Source organism: Vulpes lagopus, chromosome 2 (assembly GCF_018345385.1).
Source record: "Vulpes lagopus strain Blue_001 chromosome 2, ASM1834538v1, whole genome shotgun sequence".
Lineage (NCBI taxonomy): Eukaryota > Metazoa > Chordata > Mammalia > Carnivora > Canidae > Vulpes > Vulpes lagopus.
In genome coordinates, this window is record NC_054825.1 from 42007469 (window position 1) to 42023598 (window position 16130).

General features: G+C 38.5%; 1 protein-coding gene across 6 annotated transcripts in view; it reads right to left on the minus strand.

Annotated features, from left to right (window-relative positions):
- SCAPER (S-phase cyclin A associated protein in the ER) overlaps positions 1-16130 on the minus strand; it is a 422176-nt gene that overhangs the window by 127214 nt on the left and 278832 nt on the right. The window lies entirely within an intron of this gene.

Genomic DNA, 16130 nt, shown 5'->3' on the forward strand with positions numbered 1-16130 from the left:
ATTTGTCTTTCTCTGACTTATTTCACTTAGCATAATATACTCTAGCTCCATCATGTTGTTGCAAATGGAAAGATTTCATTTTGATGGCTGTGTAATATTCCACTGTGTGTATACATACATATATACATACCATATCTTCTTTATCCATTCATCAGTTGATAATGTCTTTTTTAATATTTTATTTATTTATTTGAGAGAGAGAGAGAGAGAGAGAAAGAGAGAACAAGAGCAGGGGAAGGGGAGAAGCAGAAGGAGAAGGAGCAGGCTCCTCACTGAGCCTGACGAAGGACTCAATCCCAGGACCCTGAGATCATGACCTGAGCCAAAGGTAGACACTCAACCAACTGGGACATCCAAAATAATCTAAGATTAGATATCTATCACCCAGGAACTCCAAGGCCTAGAACTTTGAATAATAGCCCCCGTCCCCGCCCTGCAAAGGGTCTGTCAAAGCTCCTCTTCCCAGATCTCCTGGTCCAAGATAAAGACAGATGACAGATGAAGGACACCTGAGGAGAAACTAGAGGCTTTCTCTGTGAGATAAGAACTGCAGAGTTCTGAGTGAGCACCCTACCTGCTTGGAGGCTGTGTAGACATGGATTCAGAGTGCCTCAGCAGAGGAAAACCCTGAGAGTACAACAGTCTAAGGTCAAAATGATCAAAGAAATGTTCTCTTTGAGGGATAAAACAAATTTATATGCCATTGTTCAAAGAAACCTTTGGAGCCATAAACCCAATGGGCACTCTTCTGGGTACTTCGAACACTATTTAAAGCCTATATTGCCTGAACAATCAATGTGGATTCTGGCCTAACTCTCCTGCTTAGGTCCTGTGTAGAAATGTTTTGATGTAGTCCATCAACACCAATCCTGGAGGACAGTGCTCCTACAGGACCTGAAGCATCAATATCATCTGGGAGCTTCTTTGAAATGCAAATTTCCAGGCTCCATCCCAGACATATTAACTAGAAACTGGGGGTAGAGACCAGCAATATGCGTTTTAACATTCTCCAGGTGATTCAGATGCATCTTCAAGTCAGAGCACCACTGCTCTAGAGTAGGGGCTCTAATTTTGAGCATTGGAATCACCTATAGATTTTTAAAAACATACTTGCCTGAGTTTCTCCGCTGGAGATGCCAGCTGGAGGAACTCTATACATCTGCATGTTTCAAAAGCTCTAGGGGGCAACTCTGACATGCAAAGTTAAGAACCACAGGTTGAAGGACCACCACGTGAGTATTCACTCACCCAACAAATACCTAAGTGCCTATGATTTCCAGGCATTGCTAGGTGGACGAAACAGCCAAGCTCTCTGTCCCCATGTGGGAGAGCCCCTGTTGTGCTTGTAATCATCTGTTTGTCTGACAGAGTTGGACCTTGCTTCATATAACCGTTAGGTTCCTAAACCCTGAGCTTAAGAGTATATTGGAAAAAAAAAAAAAAAAAGAGTATATTGGTTAAGAGCAGAGACATCAGAGTAAGATACATCTAGGTTAAAATCCCAGTTCTGCCATTTGAGATTTTAGAAAGTCACTAAATTAACATCTTAGCATCCATCTTTTCACCTATAAAACCAGGATAACGATACCTAGACTTCACATAGGTATCATGAAGATTAAATGAGTTAATAGTTGTCAAGTACTTGGGAAAGTGCCTGGCACATGGTTAAAAAGAAGTGATAGGCTTCATTCGGTTTATTAATCTTATTATTCTTGTTATGAATAAGGCACCAACAAGATGTTAATAAGTTGAATCAAATTAAGGCATGCTGTTAAGAGCTATTATTTCCAGGATCATGAAGTACCTTGTTTACTGAATGTTTTCATGGTACACTGCCATCAATAATGAGAGGATTCTAGGCTGCAGAGCACCAGGAGAAGGCTCAACTCTGTCAGCTTCACTCAATACCTAAGACTGTACGGAAAAACTTCGGCCCATATGAAATACATTGTTTGGAAGCTCTCATTAGCAAATACTTCACAAATGCAAATCAGCACCATTTATCAGATAATACAGATTTTCCGAAATACTGCTTTTCGTTTTAAAAAGTAATTTGTATTTATGATTATAAAAATAATTTTTATTTACTTTAGTTAAAAAAATAGATTTTATACCCAATATGGGGCTTGAACTCATGACTCTGAGATCAAGAGTCACATGCTCTACCGACTGAGCTAGACAGGTGTCCCCTATAAAAATGATTTTTAAAATAATTGAAATAAATTTGAGAAAGACAAGGGCAAAGAAATAGTAAAAAACTATCAAGAAATAATTTGGTATTTGTACTTCAAGTCTTTTTCCCTCTCTATTCTTGTAAATGTACATTTATTTGACAAATACATAATGAATATTTCTCCATGACATTTAATATTCCTTAATAATGGTTTTCAGTTTTTTAAAAAAGCAACGGAATGCTTTCTCACTCAGAAGGTTAAAAGCTTATATAAAATCTTGGGGTACCTGGCTGGCTCAGTCAGAGAAGCAGAAGACCTCAGGGTAGTGAATTTGAGCCCCATATTAAGTGTAGAGATTACTTCAATAAAAAACCTTACAAAATTTTACTCAGATACTTAAACCACAGAACTGATAAAGTCAGAGCTCCTCTGACTGAAGCAGAAGTGGGGAACCCAAAGCTGACTCTGTTGCCTCACCTCAAAAAGCCCTGAAGGGTTCTTCAGAGACCTGAGGGTGTGTTCCCATCAAGTGCAGTAAAAACTTGATGGGAATATAATTTTGATATGATTTTTGATATAATTTTGATATAATTAAGTTACCTTGGTAACTTTCTGACTAGGAATGACAACCATGGTACAACATGCACAAAAAGGGTATTAGGTGAGAAGCACCGCCCTCTTCCTTATGTCCCTCAGCCACTCAATCTCCGATCTTAGAAATCACCGTGGTCGCTAGCTTACGTATCCTTCCAGACATAATCTACGCATACTGAAGAGGTTTTTTTCCCCTATACAAATATTATCCTACAAGATTTGGAGGTTGAACGGGGTCAAGGCCATCTTCCTGTGGCTCTTGGATGTGGTTGCTATTAAGCAAGACTTGGAAATATAAGGCTTTCCTGCAGCAGCATTCCAGGTTCCATTTTCCAGCTTCTGGGTGTCAAGAACCAGTGGGCTTGTGCTACTCTATTTGATTTCCTAATCTCTGATCTCTATCCATTCTGTGGTTTCTGGGTGTGAGAGACAGTTATGCATGGTATTAAGTTATTTCCTTCCCTAAGTATGTTGACCTCAGAAGGAGCAGTGCCCCCAGTGGATATGGTTCGTAGTGTTTTGGAGTCAACCCAGTGGTCTACAATCACTTCCAACAATTTTGTTAAGCATCTCATATCTTATTTTAAATCCCCTTTCTGATTAAAATACTTATACTGAGAAATACTGCACAATTTTAATCCGTTTTACAACGGATATAACATTTGTTTCCCAATCAATCCCTCATTATTTTTGTGTTAACCTTCAATGTTACAAATAATTCTGTTTTAATAGATCTTTTAGTTGCAAACTACAGGAAGAAAGTTCTGGTTGACTTAAACAGAAAGGATATTAATTGATAGGCTATTGAATATATTGTAGGATTTAGAAAACACAGGCCATCCAACTTATCTTTCTGTTAATTATTCTTGTCCCCTAAAAGTTTTTTACTGGAGGTTTTCAGGTTTTTCTTAATGAAGGTTCTCTCATAAATATAGTAAAAGATTAATAATGTTGTTAGTATTTTTTCCAGTTTATCTGCTGTCTTTCCTTTTGTTCATGTTATTTTGACAGAATTTTTTTATGTATTGAAGTGAAACAATTTTATGTAGCCTAACAATTTTTTTCTTTGTGGTTTTATTTTTCCTTCCCATCCTTTGATCGTTTAAAAAGTTCTTCTTCACTATGAGATATGGTAACTATACATTTGTATCCAGCCCTTTGTATTTATTTTTTCTTGGATTATCACTGTGTGTAAGTAATTTTATGGTTTTATAATTCACTAAAAATTCATTTAGAATTGATTCTGGCATGTGGTGGGAGCCAGAAGCCTAAATTTACCACCCCCCTTTAAAGGTCACCTTTTCTCTACTGGTTTGAACTTTATCATAACTATAAATATATTATATATTCCCTGGTTTCCTACTGTAATTGATAATTTTGTTAAGCATTGTGCCATATTACACGGTTTTGTGTATTGTAGTTTTATAGTAGGATTAATAAATATAATTGTAGATCCTCGAAGACATGAAAAAATGAGGATACTGCATTTAGAGTGACATGTGAAACCTTATAGTTTTATAATTATATCCTACCCTTTCCCTTTTGTTTTGATCTATAATTTTTACAACTTTGATTTTTAATTTCTATTTTTCTGTTTTGTCCAATAAACACAACTTGTCTACAATCATTTGTGGAACATCAATAAATATACCTATAAAAAACACAAGGCATAAGATTTTGTCCTAATGCTCTCTTTACTTTAAAGAAAATGCATTTACTGGTAAAGCATGGAATGTGCATCTATATAATCTTTTGCTCACAAAACCCCCAAAGAAACTTCTACAAGAAACTACATTCTGATGAGAAAAAAAGGGGGGGGGGGCAGAAATCTCAGGGTCAGGAAAAACTTGCCCTCTATTTGAAAAGCACCTGTCTTAGAAAGATCACTTCTTTGAACACAGCCTGGGTGGTCTGCTCAAGCAGCTTTCCCTGTAATTTAAGACTCAAATGACTAGAAGCACTTTTTAACATCAAACAGAAAGCCCCAGATTTTAAAAGTATCTTCTGAGAAGACATTAAAATCTTACTGTCCATTTTGTCAAAAGTACGCTGTGGCTGGGCTGAGGTAAGGGCCCAAATGATCACGACTACACAAATGCATGTTGTTTAAGTAAGTCTTCTCACTGAAAATGTTTGCCTCTGAAAAACAGAGGACAGAAAAGGAATAACAAAACTGGGTATTTTGGCAATTAAGTACAGTAACATATTTACATACAAGCAGGATAGTAATAGAAAGTAAGTGTAGAACAACTCAGACATTAGGCTTAGTACCTACACACTATGAAACAGTTAAACAAGGAAAGCCCCAGGTGGTTGTAGCCTAAGAGGACTTGATAACTTAGGAAGTACATAGTTTACTCTATATTTTGTATCCTTATGCAGTTTGCAGTGGTTAAGACTTTTCAGAAAATACTGTTCACCAAAATCCACCATCTTAAACCCGTATCAAGGTAGCAGAAATTTAAAAACTGCCATGGGCATTTTAAAACCAGAGCCCCAGTACATATTACAACATATCAAATTCCTTTGGTTTGCATTAAGCATGTAATAAATGATATGTAGTTATATTCTCAGGGGAGGTGAATGACTCTAAATTCCTGGAGAGCAAGATTCTATGCCAAGTAGGCACAGCAAGTACCAGAGTCCCATCCACAGAGCTGGAAAGAGAAGCCTAGGATTTTCATCACTCTTTCTGCCTTCATATAAGAAAGGGATTCACTTTACGTGGTAAGTGTGGAAATGTGACAGGTCCTCACAAAACACAGAGGATGGTTAGCAAATGATATAGAATTAGTTTTAGGAAAGAAGATTCTTGAGACCGAATTAGAACACACAGACCTGGGGCAGTATCAGTTCCTTAGGGAAGGGAGAAATTAATGCTAAAGTCAGAGCCTCCATATGTAATTTATCTAACATATTTGGTTTGCATTAAGCATTTAATAAATGGTATATGGTTTATACAAATTGCCATTCTCAAATTATGCTTTGTCTTTATAAATCTCCAAACTAAAATAAGTTTTAGAAATAATTTTATTTATTTCTGTATTTATTTATTTATTTAGAGAGGATGAGCAAGGGAAGGAGCAGAGAGGGAGGAAAGAATCTCAAGCAGACTCTGTGCTGTGTGTGGCGCCGGACTGGGCCCTGATCTCATGACCCTACTTGAAATCATGACCTGAGCTGAAACCAAGAGTCAGATGCTTAACTGCCTGGGCCACCCAGGCTCCCCTAAAATAATATCTTTTATTAAAAATTATTAAAAAGAGTTATCTGAAACTAGGGAGGTCCAAGTGCAGTGAGAATTCTAATGCCTTACTGGTCCCACCAAGTGAGTGGTTGCCCACAGGATGAAGCCTGTGATCTAGGCCTGGCCTTGCAGGAGTGGCCCACCTGAGAGCTGCATGTGCCAATTCCTGAGGCTGAAAACAGAGACTCCTGTCTCACTGAGAACTCCTGTCATTGAGAACTCTATTCCATTACTCAACTACTCTAAGTTACTTCTGGGTAAGTTCCTTTTTAAAAAAAAAAAAAAAAAAAAAAAAAAAAGATTGATTGAAGAGAGAGAGAGAGAGAGAGAGAGAGACAGCAAAAGTACAAGTGGGTTAAAGGGGAGAATCAGGCTCCCGCTGAGCAGGGAGTCCAATGTGGAGCTTGGTCCCAGGACCCTGGGATCATTATCTGAGCCGAAGGCAGACACTTAACTGACTGAGCCACCCGGGCACCCCTTCTCTGGAGAAGGTCCTTGACTAGCTGCGCTTCTCTAGAACCATTACAGTATGTGCACTAGTTGGCGAACACAGAGCTACCTACTGAAGGTCTTTCTTGTTTCAATCAGAATATATAAGAATACACAACTGTGGAATATATTAACACACTAATTACACTTTCTACTGTTTTATTTTTTTCCACTATTTTTTAAACAGTCATTGGATTGAGTAGAGGTAGGAACCATGCCACTTACTTAGACAAAACATTTTATGAATGCATAATAAAACTTCAGATTCAAATTCAGGACTTAAGGATTTTTTTTCTTTAGACTCTTATATAACAGCTCTCTAACTTTTCTTTGATACTGAAAATCTTGGCCCTCAAAGGCATCAAGGATGACAGAATTAAAATATCCATAATTACTCACTTTATGATACAACCCACAACAGTTTCTGAAAAGCAAAATTAATATTACCACCACTAATTCTAATTGCTAAAAACAGTTAAAACATATTTTGGCATCTGCTGTATGCATTCCTCAGCTCCGATCACATTGTATAAGCCACACTAGCAGATTATCAGCTACAATATAGTCATTTCCTCACACCCCTCTTCCTTTTTCTCATTTCAGTAGTATTTATTGCCGCACCCCTCCCTGCCTGATCCAGGGATGGGCATGAGGGACATGGAAAAAGTCAATTTCTACCCTGGAGGGAGTTTCTAGCCTCCTGGAGAAACCACAAGGCACAGAAGCTTCCTGCTGAGGGGCAGTCCCTCAGAGGGACACAGCTGGAGGTCAGGTCAGGGAAGGCTTCCTGTGGGTGGTGGCCGTGGGTCTGACCAGACCCCAGGGGCCCCGCAAGGTCACCAGCAGGACGGAGGCTGGTGGGAGGTCCTATGTGAAGCAGCGCCAGGTGGTCAACAAGAGCCATGAGGAATAGAGTTCTCATATGCCTCAATATGACCACCAGCTTCTTCCAGGCGCTGATCCTGGAGGCAGCAGGCAGGCAAGCTGAACTCCACTACCTGGTGATGCCCAATGTACCTGTGGATTATTCAATTCTGACATTCTTGGAATCACAGGAAAGGTAAACTTGTGACAGAATTTGGAAAGTTCTTTTCTGCAGTGGACAATGGGACATTTGGATCAGCATGAACCGTGGATGAAGAGGAAAGCTGGTGCTGTGGAGACTAGTCTAAACCCACCCCACCTTTCTTGTTCTTGCTCCATCTGTCTGATGCCAGAACACCTGGGGTGGGCAGGGCCAGTGAGGGAGCCAACATTGAGGAACAACAAATCTCAGCTCAAGACTGGTGGGAGGTTCTTCAAGGGATGCTAATAATGCTGCTTGACCAAATGATCTTCACTGTGGGGATATAAATGATATGCACCCTACACTTCAGTTTGATTAAAACTCAATGTAATAATCACAAAAGATTATTGCCTCTCACATCACATTCTACAACATAACATTTTGATAATACCAAAATTAGTTTTTAAATTAAAGTATTTTCCTAATTACAATGATGCCCAGAACAAGGAATAAGAAATCTTCAACTAGATGTGTTATCTCAAGGGTTTCTTTTTTTTTTAATTGGTCAATTTGGTACTAGAATTGGCAATTTAATTATTCCATAGGGACATATTCTATTTTTAGATGGGAAAATCATAGATAGCTTAAGTACGAACCTAATTAAATTTTCTTCATTTCCTAAAATTAACCTCCCTGCTGAGAAGGTGTTATGTTTCAAAGATTAGAATAATACATTTAAAAATGTAGGGTGAGCATCAAATTAAAACATTAATTCTAAGGTCTAGTGTTAAACTCTATCTTGTCTAGTAACAAGACAGTTACCACTAGCAAGTCTTCAGATATGTTTGTAAGTAGGATCTGGTTATGTAATTTTAAATTCACAATTAAACATGCGGGCCCTGGAGAAGACCCCAGGTGGTTTGCAGTGTTAAACAGCAGATTAAAGTCGACAAAACTAATTTCTTTACTTTAATCTTATTAGTGCTACAACAGCTGTCAACTGTAACCATCTCTGTGCAGCCTTTTGAGACACAAACAAAATGCCTCAATATGTCAAATGGAGAAGAGTATTTATCAATCACTATGGCTAATTAGCTTGCAAAACACTTTTTTACTTTTATGTCTTAGGGAAAGTTATTTTTAGTAAACCTTGATCTAAAAATAGATATTTGGACATATATTAAAAGAATCCTGTTTAGAAATAAGGAATTGTTTATTAGCAATGGGCTGTGTTCCAGATTTCACCCACACTGGCAAATACCTCTTATTAACGTTTACTGAGGGCTACGATGTAGAGGACACATGAGGTGGTGCATGGCCTCCAGCTTCATCATACCTGTATCAGTTACTCCATGTGTGCCACATGATTTAAGTTCTGAAAAAGGTATTAAAGGTAACAATGAATTTTTTTTTTTTTTTACTTCACTGCTAGATCTTCCCTGAGCATTTTCTCTTATACATACAAATAGCTGTAAGTGGTTTTGGCTTATTTTTCCTAATTTCTATTAGATCAGTTCCTCTGTCCCTCCTTTGATCCCTAGGTGGAAAAAGGACTCCACAAACATTTCCTGCACCTACACCAATAAATTGCTGCTCAAATCCTAAACTAAAAGTCCAAAACGAGTCAAACAAGCTCTCCCCCCAACAGAAGTCAAAAACTAAACAAACAAGTAACAATAAAAATAAATGCTCTAGCAACTCACAGGAATAAGGTCAATACTCTTTCTATAAGATATCAATGAAATGGTACTTTATTTTTATTAAAATAGTGAAAGTTAAATGTTCACATATCAGACACAATAAGGAATAGAAAAATAGATACCAGAAAGATGTTCAGTCCTAGCTGCCAATCTGATAACTGATGATCGATCATTCAGTCTTTTTAAAGCCCCAGTCTCTCCATTTATATAAGTGATAAAATTGGTGAAGACATGCCAAAGACTCTGTTAAATAAGTCTAATACACTTATAAGGCAGTTTCACTACTCTTGTATTTCTGAAAATGCTGAGTGTTTTGCAGGGGTTCAGAGCACTCCTTTGTAAGGTTCTCTCTCTCACTCATCTTCTATCCATGAGAATAAACAAAGTGCCAAGTACCTGGCAGTAGAGGTGTGTTAAATGACTGAATTCCTCTTTTGTCTGGTTAGAACAGTACAAGCAATAGGGCTTAAGTTAAGATAGCAACAGCAATAATAGATGAGTGGATAAGACTGACATCAACTTTTCTCCCCCAGGTGTGAAATAAATAAGGAATAAGTAACTTTTACTTTTCCCTGAATTGTCATTTGCCCAATTCACTCATACCTAAATGTCTCTGATACTGTTCCAATGATATTAGGACATCTGTGTTGGAATACCAAATGTTTACTGCTCCCTAAGCTCATCCTATTATTTCAGGCCTCCATGATCTTGCACATGCTGTGCTCTCTGCTAACTCAGGAGAGTTTGTTAACTTGGCAAACTCTGAATCTTTTCTTTTAAAAGCCAGTTCAGGAGGGTTCCCCTTTCTCCACATCCTCTCCAACATTTGTGCTTTCCTGCCTTGTTAATTTTCCCCATTCTCATTGGTGTGAGGTGGTATCTCACTGTGGTTTTGATTTATATTTCCCTGATGGCAAGTGATGCGGAGCATTTCCTCATGTGCTTGTTGGCCATGTCTAGGTCTTCTTTGGAGAAATGTCTGTTCATGTCTTCTGCCCATTTCATGACTGGATTGTTTCTTTGCTGTTGAGTTTAATAAGTTCTTTATAGATCTTGGAAACTAGCCCTTTATCTGATTTGTCATTTGCAAGTATCTTCTCCCATTCTGTAGGTTGTCTTTGAGTTTTGTTGACGGTATCCTTCACTGTGCAAAAGCTTCTTATCTTGATGAAGTCCCAATAGTTCATTTTTGCTTTTGTTTCTCTGCACTGTTGGTGGGAATGTGAACTAGTGCAGCCACTCTGGAAAACTGTGTGGAGGTTCCTCAAAGAGTTAAAAATAGATGTGCCCTATGACCCAGCAATTGCACTGCTGGGGATTTAACCCAAAGATACAGATGCAGTGAAACACTGGGACACCTGCACCCCGACGTTTATAGCAGCAACGTCCACAATAGCCAAACTGTGGAAGGAGCCTCGGTGTCCATCGAAAGATGATGAATAGAGAAGATATGGTTTATGTATACATGGAATATTACCCAGCCATTAGAAATGACAAATACCCACCATTTGCTTCGACGTGGATGGACCTGGAGGGTATTATGCTGAGTGAAGTAAGTCAATCGGAGAAGGACAAACATTATATGTTCTCATTCATTTGGGGAATATAAAAAATAGTGAAAGGGAATAAAGGGGAAAGGAAAAAAATGAGTGGGAAATATCAGAAAGGGAGACAGAGCATGGAAGACTCCTAACTCTGGGAAACAAACTAGGGGTGGTGGAAGGGGAGGTGGGCGGGGGGTGAGGGTGACTGGGTGACGGGCACTGAGGTGGGCACTTGACGGGATGAGCACTGGGTGTTATTCTGTACATTGGCAAATTGAACACCAATAAAAAATAAATTTATTAAAAAACATTAAAAAAATAAAAAAAAAACAAAAGCCAGTTCAGATGTTATAACCTTCAGGTAAGACTCTGTGCCCTCCTCTGGCAGTTAATTACTCCATTTGTGCTCTTTCTGAACTTCACATACTTCTATAGTTTTACTTGGCATATTGTACTAAATTACAGCCTTCCCTGTTTAGCTCACCCCCTAACAAGTGAGCCTCCCAAGGATATGGATGCTGTTTTACTTATTTCCACAATTCTACTGCCCAGCACATAGTTCACAATCAGGATTGTATTAATCCCCTAAGTGAAAGGTAGAAATGTGACATGACATATGTGTTTGTGAAAACAACTGGGAACACAGGTATCTAATGAGTGTTTAATTCTATTTAATGGGCCAAAGGATGTCACACACCTTGCAGTGGGGAGGACAAATGCCCCAAATGCCACTGGTGTCCCATGTCAAAGCATGACAATTCACAAAGCCCCTTTATATATGTTAGCATTTCATCTTCACAATGACCCTGTGAGAGGAATCTTTCCTTCATTTTCCAGATGAAAAATACTATAGCTAATAAGGTCTTGAGAGACAGGTCTCACCAGATGCTGCCATCAAATGCTGGCAAAGCTGGTATTTGAACCCTAATGCTCTGACACTAAATTCCAGTTGAGTTTAGTCCATTAGTGCATTATATTCCCTTTTCTAAATTCAAAATACAGATATTTTTGGCTTGAGTTCCAAAAATCAACCGAGTGGGAAAGTGAATATGTTTACAGAAGTAAATTTTAGCCTAACATAACTTATGTGTTATATTGTGGTATGTATTTGCAAAACATGATATATTCTCCATCCTATGCTGGTGTTTTTCAAGAATTCAAACCCCAGAAGGTGGCAAGAGAAGAGAGTTGCAAAGTTAGGAAAGTGCTACATAACTGATAATTCTGAAAGTGCTGTTTTCAACAAAACTGCTGTGTTACACTGTCTAGAACACCAAAGGACTTGGCTACAACTCTCTATCGATTATTTACTGCACTGACACTTTGCCCATAGAAATTCACTGTTGACTTCATGAAGGAAGTTAATAAGAAAATTGGATTCACTTAATAGAAATTAACTTTACAACCATCTTTGCTAGAATACATCAATTTGAAAAGGTGAGCGATTTGTATTTACCTTAACTCAAACGCCAATGTAGAGATTTATATGTATTATGATTTTCAATAAGGCAATTAACCTGATCTTTGAATCCATAGCTAGACTTGGTGAAAATAATTCCCAGGAGAAGGTAGTATTGTAAAGAAAATGGCAAGCAAGTGAGAGCCTCAGAGAAGTTGTGAGTAATATCCCAGGAGTGATTTAACAATGATAGTCCAGTTAAAGAGTTTCCTAAGGAGATAGATAACCAAAAAGATTTGACAAAATATTACTTAAGAGCTTTCTTCATAGAAAGTAAATGCCTTAATGTAGACTGGACTATGAAAAAAATTTCAAAACTGCTAATTTTATTAGAAAATATGAATCCAGCATCTACACATGAAATCTTGGTCAAACAGCAAGCCCAGAATGAAGTCTTGCATTTATTACTGGGTGAGAGAGGGCGAGGGGGAATAAGAGACGATGCAGTGCTCTGAAGCTTGCATCAGGTCCTTGAGTATGCCCTGCTCAGGGAGTAGATGTTGGATAAAAAGGAGCTAGTGCTTGGTTTCCTTGAGAGAAACATAACTGCGATCACAAAAAAGGTTGCCCTGAAATGATATAAGCCAATGCTTTTATTCCTTCTGTTAAATACTATAAAATGACTTAATAGAGGGCAACTTATCTTTCACAAAAGCTGTATCTATTTCCCAGCAATTGAAACTGTGCCGTTAAAGGCACAGTATTCAGTTCTTATTAATATAATGAAGCTTTATCTTGTAGTGCAGGATTAATGCTCTGAGCTGTATCCTGCTGCCAGGATTTGGGTGGGGGAGGGATTGCTGCTCTGGCGATCTTCTCACCTTCTAACGCTGTAGCCGCATCGTCTAAACAAGCAACTGGTTTCTAATTTCAGAAAATAAGTAGTAGAATGATTCAGTTTCTCATGAACAAATCTATTTTTATTATAAAGTTGGACTATGGCCCATTATGATCAAGTCTGAGAGAACAGGGTCTAAAGAAATACACTTTTCAGTTGTTTGTAAATAGAAGACGATGTTCCTGGGATTCAAACTAGTCCTAATTATGAAGTTAATGATGAGGTAACCAATCTGGCACCTAAGGGTCACCAAGAACGTTAACTCTTGAGGGCTATTAAAAATATTACTACTGTTCTTTGTTCTTAAAGAAAAATACATAATAGATTCTCTTATCTTTCATTCTGAAGACAAGCTCTGCACGCTGCAGTAGTTACTTAAGTGTCTTTGCCTTAGCAGCCAGCTACAGCAAGTTTAATCTACAGAGTTTTCTACACAGATTCTCCGAACTACAGTTAGTAGAGAAAAGGGAAGTTCAGCCAGTCCCAGCTTGTAGAAACATTTAATGTTCACAAAGAACTATACCCTAGAGAATTTGTAGCGCGTGCTTTCTCTCTATTCCTACTTCATACTGTGGCCATTCATTCACTCTTTCTTGATATGAAAGGATTTACAAAATCAGGGAGGTCACAAGGAAGGCTCTATAACACAGTCAAGTATTTTCATCCCAATCTAGAGTTTAAAAAATCTTCAATATTGGGGTACCTGGGTGGCTCAGTTAAGCATCTGACTCTTGATTTTGGCTCAGGTCACGATGCAGGGTCCCAGGACCCTGCCTTGTGTTGGGCTCCTGGCTCAGCAGAGTCTGCTCCATGGTTCTCTCTCTCACTGTCCCTCTGTCCCTCCTCCCTGTGCTCTCTCTTTCTCTCAAATAAATAAATCTTTTAAAAAATCTTTAATATTTTTATTTAAAAGTATTAGGCTCTTTTGGTTTGAAGAGACAGAAATTCATTAAAAATATTTCAAGTAAAAAAGAGGCATTTGTTGTAAGGTTATTGGGAACTTCTCATGAATCCAGGAGAATATGAACTATGAGACCTCAGGAGGGCAGGAACAATGCCACCTCTGTAGACTGGACTCGCTCTCATTTCCATCTCCCTTCTCTCTCCTGAAGCAGTTTTGTTCTCTTCCTTTTTTCCCCAATGGCCTTTCTCAGCCCTGCTAAACAGAGCCCGGTAATGGCCATCCCAGAAGTTACTCCACATGATTTTTCAAATTCAAATACAGTAGAAAAAAATGGGTTGGACTTGTACAACTTTCCAACTGCGAATTCCTGAGAGAGAAACTTAACTGGCTCGGTTAAACTGGCTCAGTTAAACTTTCTGGGCTGAGTTTTAAGTCCAATATTGTTGGCTGGTCTATAGATTGGCTGCTGGAGTCAAATGTCCACTTTTGGTTGAATCAGGTACGGCCACTGACGGAAGCATCACAAGGCGTAAGACAGAGCTGCTGAGAAGAGGCACAGGTGCAATGCTTAGAACAGGTAGTATTCGCAACACCCAGAAAAACAAGGACACAACAAACACGGAGTGAATATGACAAACCCAGAAGAGAGATGAGGATAATAAGGAGAGAAAGTCATGTGAAAACTGGATTAACAGGAAAGTTCTACAACACAGTCAAGTCTGGATTGTGCTGCAAGTCGAAGAGAAAGGCAAAGATTTAAGAAATCTAACAAAACAAAAACCCAAGAAGGCAATGTAAGTGAGCCCCAAAAAGAACAGACAAGTGAGTCAAGAGACCAGAAGTAAGCTATAGAGCACATGGGGCGAGGCATCTCGGTTTGCAGGTCCTCGGTTTTGCCGCATCAAAGCGCTCCTTTTATGAACACCAGACTGGCTGTTCCACAAAGGTAACACAGCAGACCACTCCTAATGATATTTACAGTTTAATCGATCTCATTTTCTAGGACTCTAAGTTCCCTTTGGACACGTCTATTTCGAATGTTTCCTAGCTGTTGACAATCCCATTCCTACAACTGATCCTAAGAAGGGACTCCCTAGAAAATAGTGTTTCTCCTGGTTGTTAGGACTAGAAGCCCTAGATCACTGACCTGCTTCTGGAACCCAAAGGGATATCTCTTTTCCACTACAGGATGAACTCTACCAATCTCTACTCTGTGCCACAAGACCAAGAAAAGGGACAGAAGTCTTTAGAGACAAAACTTCAATAATCATGGGAAAGCAATTCTGAACATTCTCTTTGCCATTTGTAATGAATAAATATGGTTTCAAAGGGGATATCATGACTCTCTCAGGTTGCAGTCATGCTCCAAACATGATTGCTGCCAACTCTCCTTTGGGTAGTGGCCCACAGACATGGCTGCTAGTGACTGTGAAGCGAGAACAAGACAATATATGCAAAGCATCGAGCACAGTGGACTGGCGCCAAGGACACACACAGTAATGTTAATTAAGGTCTGACTCCTCACCAATGCAAAGGATCAAATAAATGCAATACTGCCAAGTGGATAAAGTACACAAAATCACAAGTATCCTTTTATTTTACTTTGGAGAATAAGTTTGTGATATCTTATAAATGATCTTCCTAAGAAGCAAAACTCCACCTCATATAACAACAACAGCGACAACTGTTTTACCTGAGAAAGACTGGTTTATTACAGGTAAATATATATACCATGAAGAAGTAAAAAAGCAACTTAATTTGTTTGAACTGAATAAATAGATATGCTTTGTAAAAGAATACAGCAGTGAGAAGGATCTATTTTTTTTAAAGATTTTATTTATTTATACATGAGACACACACACACACACACACACACACACACACACACACAGAGGCAAAGGGAGAAGCAGGCTCCTCACAGGGAGCCCGATGCAGACCCCATGACCCTGTTATCATGCCCTGAGCCAAGCAGGCATCCCAAAAAGGATCTATTTTTTAACATAGTTTAAAATGGGGGCAATCTTATACACACCAATGTGCTCTGATTCTAAAATTGTGATACGGATGACCAAGAACACAGTTCTAGCTTTTTGAATAAGTAGCAGTTACAGATACTTGATATAATTACAAGTACACAGAAATTTAAAGACAAAATTTTTAAAAATTCCTAAAATC